We start from the raw sequence: 8,716 nt of genomic DNA, 5'->3' as shown, positions 1-8,716 counted from the left end.
TTCGGTTCTCCATCTCTACTCCTTTCTAGTTAATATTTACAGCTGACTTTGGCCACTGCTCCTTAGAATTCTTCAACCAGGCTGGCCCTTGCCACCACTTGCGTTTCTGAAGTTGCCTAGGTCCACAACCTCTTGATAAAATGTCTTCTGGATTCTGGTCAGTTGACATATGGAACCAATCTTCCGAAGTTGTCAATTTTCTAATTTCACTTATTCTGTTTGTAACGAATACCTACCACTGTTCTCGACGAGTTATCCACACAAGAACTGCGGAAGAATCTTCCAAAAGTAAGTCTTGACGTTGGGAAGTCTCAGAGCTTGCTTTACAGAACTAAACAGCCTAGCACCTATGGTAGCGGCCATTAATTCAAGACGTGGTATAGTAATAGTCTTCGTTAGAGTTATTCGTGATTTGGCTTGAAGTAATTGAACAGTCACTGAACCCATACTGGATTCATTTCTTAAGAAAATGCATGCCGCATAAGCTGTCTTACTGGCATCGACAAAAGCATGGATACTTAAATTGGATTCCTTCATCACACCTAATCATCTTGGAATTTTTAAATTTTTGAAGTATTTCAGTTGCTTTCCCCATTTTAAAAATTTTTTCTTTATTTCATCATTCACTTCATTATCCCATGATTCATTGCTCTTCCAAGCGGCCTGCAGCAAAATCTTAGGCTGAATCATAACAGGTGCAAGGAAACCTATGGGATCAAATACTCGATTAACTAGTGAAAGTATTTTCCTTTTAGTCACCTTTTCTCTATCATCAAATTTCAAAAACTCGGTGTATATCTCTAAGGTATCTAAATCTTTGTCCCAAATCAGTCCTAATACAGGTGATGTTGTACTTTCTGAAAATGCAGGAATGCTAGAACTTTCCCATCCTCTGAGATCAAACATTCCATCTTTCATTACATTAGTTGCAGATTTGATGAATATTTCTAGTTCGGCATTATTTTGTACACTAGTTACGCAATTATCGACATATAAACTATCTTGTAATTTTTTAAGAAGCTCTTCAGAATATTTTTCTTTCCACGATTCTTTGGATAAATGATGGTCAATAACCGCCATTAGCAAAAATGGACTACAAGTAGTGCCAAATACCACACAGGTGTGACGAAATGTCTTCACTCTACCATCATCACCATACCAAAGAAATCGTAAAAAATTTCGATCTCTTTCATTTAGAGATATCTGTAAAAAAGCTCTTCTGATGTCTGAAATCACACCAATTTCATGTAAGCGAAATTTTGCTAGAATAGAGGGAATAGTTTCAATCAAATTAATTCCAGTCTCTAAGCAATCATTTAGAGATGGCTGATTAGGAAGCTTTGCCGAAGCATCAGAAACGGGTCTAATTTTCATGGAAGATAGTGAGGACGTTTCCTTAATGACTGGACGATGTGGGAGGTAATGAACAACGGGTAAAGACAACTCCTTTTGGGGAACTTCTTCAATCACTCTTTCCTGCAGCCCTTCATTAAAGACTTCATAATACCTTTCACGATATCCGATTTTTTTGAACTTCTTCGTAGTAGATTCGAGTCTTTTCAAAGATAGGTCGTAATTGTCAGGTAAGACTGCATGCTCAATCTTCCAAGGCATACCAACCTCGTATCTACCATTTTCTAATTCACGAACTGTTTCTTGAAAATGAACCATAACAGCTCTTCTCGACTCTTCTTTAGTTTTTTGTTCAACAGGATCTCGGATACCCAATAATTCTAAGATGAAACATTCTAAGATACCCAATAATTCTAAGATGCACGCGAATACCCACAACGATGAAATAGGCAGGTCTTCTTAAGATAACATAGAAACTATAGTCATATTTACATTGTGCTGATGTTCGCATTGAAGTACTTTACCCATCAAAGTCCAACCCAATTTTGTTTCTATAGCCACTAAACCTGTTCTTAGTTCTTCTCGTTTGCCAGTAAATAACTTCCCTGCAACGTCTGCCCCTAACAGTACTTCAATAGGGCCTGGATTCCCTTGAATATCAGTTAAGCGTATTCCTTTATTTCCTAATTCGCGAATCCAAGAACCATATCTTATGCTTGAAATATCATTACAAATAACATCATGGTCTACAGCATCTAATTTACACGACCATCAAGGCTACTCAAATAAATCTTGTAACATTTATGTTTATAAATTTCAGTTTTCGTTCCACCAAATAAAGAGTGACTAAATTCTTCTTCCCATTGCAAGTCAAAACCCATTTTCTTCTGCGGTAGACTTTAAAACATAACTTTTTGAGCTATCCGTATCAATCATTAATCTAACTTTACGCTTTTTATTCTTACCCTCTATGTTTACAACTAGGGTCTGAAGGAAAACTTCATTCGTAGCACGCGAATGCAAAGAATCGATTGTTTTCTCTTTTTTTCTCATCATTTTCCTGTGTATGCATTTCGCTAGACTTATTACATTCAAGACTAGGACAAAAAAATTTCAAATGTCTTTTTGAACAGATCTGACACTTAACACTTGATCGACACTGGTTACCGAGGTGATCTTTAGCCAAGCATATTCTGCATAAACCTTTCTTTTTTACCGCAGACATTTTTTCATCTAACGGAATATAAAACGCCTTTTTACAGTTACGCGTTTCATGATCCTTCAAACAAAACGAACAAGAAGGTATTGCTTCATGATTCATCAAATCCGACGCGGAAGGAATATTTTGGCTAGTTGCCAAGTGCTTACGATCAGACACAGAAAAAATATTCGCTCTGCTTAATTTTATTTTTTCTTCTGACTGAACTTCGCTTTTCAGAAATTCAATTACTGCATCAAGACTCAAAATGTTTCGTTCAGATTCAGTAATTTTTCGTTGTCTTTCAAATGATCGCAATACATGAATAGGAATAGCACTTTCTACAAGAGGGTATAAAATCGTTCCACACTGATCAGTCGTTACACCAAGACTGCTCAGGGCTCTAAGTTGTGTTGAAAGTTTGTTATACAAACTACTCAAAAAATCCTGCTTCTTTTTCGGCTGCGTTATCCAAAACAAGTTTTATTAACTCTCGAACATAAAAATCAATTAAAAGTTCTTTACGGCCATATCTCTCAGTGAGGCTTTCTATAGCTAAAGTATAATTTTCGTTCGTCACAGGAAAAGATTCTACAATATCTCTAGCTTCTGATTTAATTTTTGTTGACTGTATCAAATAATGGAATTTGTCTGCATTCGTTAAGTTATTATTTTCATGTATGATTTTAAACTGATTCCAAAACGTAAGCCAATTTTTTAAATCACCTGCGAACTTATAAAGTTCTACTTTCGGTAGGCGTTGGCACAAAGTTTTACATGTATTTTCATCAGTAATTAATTTCTGACTACTCTCTGACGATGTATTTTGGATTTTGTTTAATTTACTCTTAATATTATCGAGAAATCGTTCAGATTTTAACTGCATCCTAACAGCCTTTTCTCGATAGTCCTCTGTTATTTCAAATTCTGTTTCGAATTCTTTATCATCAGTTATAGTATTTAAATAAGCACTGTGCATCAATTCTAATATTTCTGCCTTTTTCTTGAACAAATAAAAACACATTTCTGCTTCTTCACAATGAACATTATCATCATTTAAAAGTTCATCTAGTCTTTTATATGCTTTAGTAAAAGCTGAACGTTGCGAAGTTTTGTTTCTTTTCATCACTTCCATTTTGTCTTAAGTTTAAAGTATTCAGATAAAAATTAGGCAAGAATAGTATTTTAAACTTCAGTAAAACAATAATCAATAACTTCAAAACGGAAGTATAAGGTAATCAACTTACCCTATCTATTCTCAGGGATAAATCTCTTTTAAGTCCTGATCTATTCTTTCATCCGACATGTTTCCAACAAACACGCCCACCCGGGGGCGACAGAAATGTCGTGAACATTGTGAGTTTAAGAGAAAATAATGAGCGGTTTGTTAAAATTTAGATCAGATGAAAGATCTTTTAATATATAGCATTTTAATACTATTTAGCACAGTGTAATAGGTTCATTTTACAATACGCAACATCCACAAAAATGATCGTTACAACGGAATGCGTTCATCCATTTTTTTAAACAACAATCTCTCTCGTTGCCATTCCGTAACAGAGAAACTTACCTCTAATGCAGTTTGATCGTGGCGCGACACTTGGAGTGCCAAAGATCTAAAATTATCAGACTACCAGCCAACTTAAAATTTTTAATTTGCCCCCATCTCGCTTCAGTCACGTGCACCACGACTTGGTCTGGCCATTGCTGCCTTCTAATGGATATTCCTACATACTTACTTGTATTAACCGATTTACTCGCTGGCCCGAAGCCGTTCCTTTGGTAGATATTTCAGCTGATACGGTGGCAAAGGCATTTTACACCGTTTAGATTTCTCGATTTCGAGTTCCGGAGCATATTTCTACTGACTAGGGGCGTCAGTTCGAGTCCCAACTATTCACGTCACTAACTAAGTATTTAGGCACTTACAAAGGGAGAACCAGCCCCTACCATCCTAGTTCCAATGGAATTGTCCAGAGATTTCATCGCTCCTTAAAACAATCAATTCGATGTCACACTGCATTACAGTGCGGACTGGTGTGTTACTTACTGTACTTCTAGGTCTTCGACCAGCGTTAAAAAAGGATCTGAATGCATCTTCTGCAGAACTGGTATATGGTACTAATCTACGTTTGCCTGGAGATTTCGTACATTCAGTCAATCCATCTACCTGCAACGTAGATCCTGTTACATTCATGCATCAGCTTAGAAACTGCATGTCAAAATTGAGACCAGCTCTCATTGCAAACAAATTGTGTTCGTGCATAAAGAACTTCGAAACTCATCTCATGTTTTTCTCAGATGTGATGCTTCAAAGTCTTCTCTCGCATCACATCAAGTGCTAGCTCGAAACGAAAAAATATTTAAAATTTTGGTTAACGAAAAAGAAGTCGTCGTTAGTATCGACCGTCTTATACTGGCATTTATCTGGACACCAGAAGCCACTGGAGAGAATGCGTCTTCAAGATCCACATCTATCCCCAACGGACTTCAGTGCAAGCTGTTCTAAGCCTTCGACAGAAACCACGACTTCCGACTTATGCTACGAAAAGAACACGCTCGGGTCGTCGAGCTCGCATCAACCCAAAGTATTTGTAAGGTATCGTTAGCACTGGAGGTGGAGTACTGTAGCGATCTGCCTACTACAACTCAACGCTGCCAGTCTGGTAACTCATAGCAACGAAAAACAAAAATAATGTTTATTCTACTGTTAATATAGATACCGAAAAAGTTGATATTATTAACGATCATGTTTTTAGCTTTATAACAACAACTGAAACAGATAGCCATTAGGAATCTGAAATAGAAGAAGCGATAGGCAGGATCATCAGTGAGGTACGCACGAGTAACACGTGCCTACAAAAGTATTGATAACATTACCTAGATAAACAGCAATTGTAATTGAGATAGGCATATATAATTAATAATGAAATAAGTAACGTAGTTAGATACATTGTAATGGCTTAAGAAAGAGCAAGGTCCCAGCACAGTCACCGATGCCGAAGTTTACATATTCCAGTGAAGGCACAAGACTAAAGTGTAACACAAGCACAAGAATGAAATGTAACACAGACTAGACTGCCGGAGAAAATTCGTCTATCTCCGTCAGCCCGTAAGGTTGCCATACTGGTTTACTGTCTTTCGCCAATTGGCAGTTTTCTCTAGAGTTTTTTAATTTGTATCGCCTGTTTGGCGCTGCCTCTGCAAATTCCAATTAATATCTCAATAAGGTTAAAAGTAAGGTGTTACGTTATGTACAAAATTCGTGAACTAGTTAGTAATTATAAATTTCATGAGCCCATCCGTATAATGAACAAAGAGTACTATTTACCTGATAATTCATATTGTGAATAAAGGGTATTATTTATCTAATACGGAACTGTTAATAACCAAATTGAGTAACTTTTGCCTTGTCGATTCTCTCTAAATCTGATAAAAATTTCATCAAATTCATTTAGCAAACGGCATTAAAATGTTGCCTAAGACTGTGAATTGATTCTTTAATACCTCAATGAATTTTTCATGTAAATACATAAAGCATTTTTTGCATTTATTTTAGTAAAATATTGTGAGCATTTTTCTAATTAGCCCTTACGCTATACGAGGATCATACCAACAGTTAGATTTCGTATTTATGGGTGCCTCTCACTTTCACTATTGGAAACATTTTTGTAAAATTCTCAATTTACTTTGAGAAATAATATCATGGAAATACATATCTAGGATCATTATTTAAGGATATTAGGCACAGAATCGCCTTTTTCGAACATAGTGTATATAACGTATGCAATAAACATTTGCGTTCGAAAATGATCGATAGCAATTACTTATAGTTTTTGGCTTGTACAACTTGAGATTTTAAAAAAGAACTCGATTTAGATTTTGATTCACAGTGCGCATGAGTAAAAGTTCTTTATATAATGGTTGAATGCTAAATCATAAAATAAATTTTTTTGAACATGTTTTTTAAGAAAAACTATAAGCAACAATTTGATGGCTACAACAGACATTTAACATTTGTACGATAACTTAGATTCAAGAATGTAGCTTTTAATTTTGCTTTATAAAACAGTATTCTATGTTAATAAAAAATTCTTTTCTAATATTTTAGAAAGATATAAATATGGCAAACCTTTATCATTTTAGCTGCAAAATTGAAAATTACAAACCATAGAAATTTTTAGCTGAATTATCAAGCAAGTTCAAAAGAGAGAAAAAAAAAATTCAAACGCAAAAGGTTCGTTACTTTAATTACAAACTTGAATTGTGATTTTTATGTGTTAATTTAGAAATTATATTTTGTTTCCTAAGTGTAACTCATAAAGTATTTTAAATGTCTTTTATTTCAAAAATATAATAAAAATGGTAAAATTTGCAAAAATTTTCCTAAATGTATGGTTCATCTCAACAGGGAATATCCAAACCAAAATATATCACTGGTAAAGTAATAAGATTCAAATATCTTAATTACTCTTACTTATTAAATTAGGAAATTCAATAGTTTATTAATTTAAGGAAATTAGATAGTTTAATTAAAATTAATTAATTACTTAATTAATATAGTAACTCATAGAAATGAATTAAATGCTTTTTATTTGAGTTTTATTAGTTAATAAAATGCTTTTCAAAGTATTTATAAACAAAGGATAGCATTTTATTTATTTGCTGTATGCCAATTGATTTTTCATTCATTTCCTTTTCTGTCCTTATCTCTAGGAAACGGAAGTCGACTTTGTCTGACGAAAAGATGTATAGCATGCTCTTTTGACCTAACTTTTCAATATTGAAGAAATCCACAGTGTTAAAATACGTAACTGATCTTTTGCTATAGTATCAACAGAAAATAATGAGTTTTGTAAGAATATTCAATTCCTATAAGATTATATTATAAATTCAGTAGCATTTCTGGCCTCTGCAACGCCCATTTTTAATGTTTTGAAGATTTTCCTGGAGATACATTTCGAAGTAAGATATTTCGTTTTTGCTTATAGATATTACGACATATTTTAATTTACTAAAAAGATTTTTAGTATAACTTTATTTTATTCGTTTTGATTCCGAAATTCCATCGAAATCTTTTCAGAAGAAGATAAAAAATATTAAGACAGAAATACAGGCGTTGAACACTGTGTTCAGAGCTATCGAGTTAGATATGTGAAGTTTGATAAGTATTGATAGGGTGATTCTAGCAATGTATAGTAAGTATCCTGTTCTTAGGAAGTTAAATACAAACTGGCTAAGGAAATAGTTGAGTATTTGATTACATAATGAAGCTTCTCGCCTCTGCCACCTTCCGTAATTAAACTCTTTAACAAACCTTAATTCTCAGAAAGTCATTAAATAATGGCAGTGAACGTCACCGATGATCATATTATCTAATGTGACAAACTTCACAGGAGACGAAACTGGATCTGTGGATGTTCATTTTAGGTGGGCTTAATTGTGTTTCGCTGTGAGATTTGGTAAAATAATTTAGGAAATACTATTTTGTTGGTCTAAATTAAATAAAGATAATTCCTTCAGGTACCCAAAAGATTAAATTTTGACAACATTTAAACTGCACTGCCATGACAATCTTTCCATTATACATAGTGATTCAAAAATATCTGTCGAAAATGTAAAAGCAAGTAAACAGAGTCGAAATAAGCAGATTTTGTAATGGAATGTATGTGCAGAAATGGCATTTACTATGGTATAGGATACTGTTGAGAGGTAGGTAAAAGCGTTCTGCTGGAGTAAATCGTCCTTCCCCTTGCGAATTTCGGCATCATGCCTTGTTAGACGAAAGCGAAACTCACTGACATCAACTTGCTAGCTAAACATTTTGTCTATGGGGCTACGGCATAGATGGAGTAGCTGCTGCGTTTTCATTAGCAATCCCATAGATAAATATGTTTCGGCAAGCTCCACTTTGGTCTCGCAATGGATAAAACTCGAAATTCACACGGGGAATGGTAATTTACGCCAGCAGAATACTTTTATCTGCCGCTGAATAGAGCCATGTTCCTCCTCAGCACATGAATTCCGCTCACATATTCCATTAACAAAGTTCGACACACTCTGCATTTTTACCAGATATTTTTAATCATCCTGTATTGTATTCTTTTGATCTGGGATGACAAGTCGTAGTTTTCAAGAAGTGTTACTGTTACATTACACATTACA

The 8,716-nt window shown here is 34.5% G+C and overlaps 1 protein-coding gene across 1 annotated transcript in view; it reads left to right on the top strand.

Moving 5' to 3' along the window:
- Nucleotides 1-7,363: 7,363 nt before the first annotated feature.
- LOC118198414 (uncharacterized) overlaps nucleotides 7,364-8,716 on the top strand; it is a 163,494-nt gene continuing 162,141 nt past the window's right edge. Inside the window, exon 1 of the mRNA XM_085819173.1 lies at nucleotides 7,364-7,516. The gene's annotated coding sequence lies outside the window, so the exon portion shown is untranslated. The remainder of the gene's footprint in view (nucleotides 7,517-8,716) is intronic.

Source organism: Stegodyphus dumicola, chromosome 6 (assembly GCF_044657685.1).
Source record: "Stegodyphus dumicola isolate Sdum_Otavi_A_Nest chromosome 6, ASM4465768v1".
Classification (NCBI taxonomy): domain Eukaryota; kingdom Metazoa; phylum Arthropoda; class Arachnida; order Araneae; family Eresidae; genus Stegodyphus; species Stegodyphus dumicola.
This window is presented reverse-complemented; position numbering and strand designations above follow the sequence as displayed.